This window comes from Tupaia chinensis, unplaced genomic scaffold, assembly GCF_000334495.1.
Source record: "Tupaia chinensis unplaced genomic scaffold, TupChi_1.0 Scaffold145907_1, whole genome shotgun sequence".
NCBI classification, from domain to species: Eukaryota; Metazoa; Chordata; class Mammalia; order Scandentia; family Tupaiidae; genus Tupaia; species Tupaia belangeri.
Window position 1 is genome coordinate 1,772,878 of NW_006205765.1, and position 1,323 is coordinate 1,774,200.

Below are 1,323 nucleotides of genomic sequence, written 5' to 3' on the forward strand. Positions count from 1 at the left end.
TGTCCCGGCTTGGCTGGGGAGCTCTGCCGCCTTCTCTTTCCTCCCCCTGCCCCCCCATTTAGTGTCTCAGAGCTCTACCCCACGTGACGTCACGACCGGGGAGGTGGAGGCGTGTACACGTCCTGAGGCCACTGCGTCCTCTCAGGACTGGGGGGTGGGAACCAGCGCGCCTGGGCGGGGAAGGAGAGGCGTTGGGGTCTGTGCGCACGTGCACATCGAGGTGAGTGTGCATGGGGCGCGCTGGTTTTTGTGGGGAACCTGCGTGTTACCACGAGGCGTGTGCACCCAAGACTCAGCTGCTGGGAGTGCCCCACACCCTACCCTCCATACACACCTGCAGGGGCTGGCCCTCCACGTATCCTCCTCCACTTCAGAGGGACTTCCTGGGCTTGACTTGTGTGGCAGGTGTGGGGTTCTGCAAAGGGGTTCAGCATTCCTCTTCTCTGCTGTGTGACCTTGAGCAGGTGCCTCCAGCTGGCTGAGACGCCCTCTGTCCCTGTGTGAAGTGAGGTTAATCAGGCCCACCTTACCTAGGTGAGCCAATGAAGGTAAAAGCTCTGACCTCCAGTAAACACTTGTTTGGTAGCGAAGCTCCCTGGGGTGGCAACCTCTGGGCGGCACAACCTGGGAGAAGGATTAGACAGTCTTTTAATTTTAGCAATGGGCTTTGAGACCACCTTCTTTAGTCCCCTTTCATTCCACAAGGAAATATTGATGCTCAGAGAGGGTTATACCTTACAAAAGGTCACACAGCAAATTAGTGGAAGAGTTGGAACTAAACCTAGCTCTCACCCCTGGTGCTGAGCCCTGCTGGCCTCTGCCTACCTGTGTTCTGAGGCTTGCTCTGGCCTTGCCCTGGCTCTGCCTGCATGTGGTTCCCTAAAAGCTCCCACAGTCAACCTCTGGCTCAGGCCCACCCCTCTCTGGGATCCCTTCTTTTCCCCTCACCTCAGCTGGGTACCAGGCCCCTGCTCAAAATGGGGCAAGGGCCTGAGTATTTAGAGGGTTGGGAGAAAGAGACCCTGCCTTCTGTTTCCGGTTCCAACCTGAATTCCACTCCTGTCGTGGCCTCAGCATCCTCCAGTGTAATGGGCACATGCCTCCCACCCACGGCTCCCTCTCTCTGAACAGAGCCTCTGCTGACTGGGAGGGACAGAACTAAGGAGCCTCTGGGCTCGGAGACAAAAGGGGCCTGTTCCTGGAATTGCCCATCCCTGGGGAATTGGAAGAGAGGGGTGGGGCCTGCCTTGTCCCCAGACTGTCAGGTGGAGGGGGGCAGCCTGAGCAACAGCAGGCTGACGGCATAGGCACACCCCCTCCCCC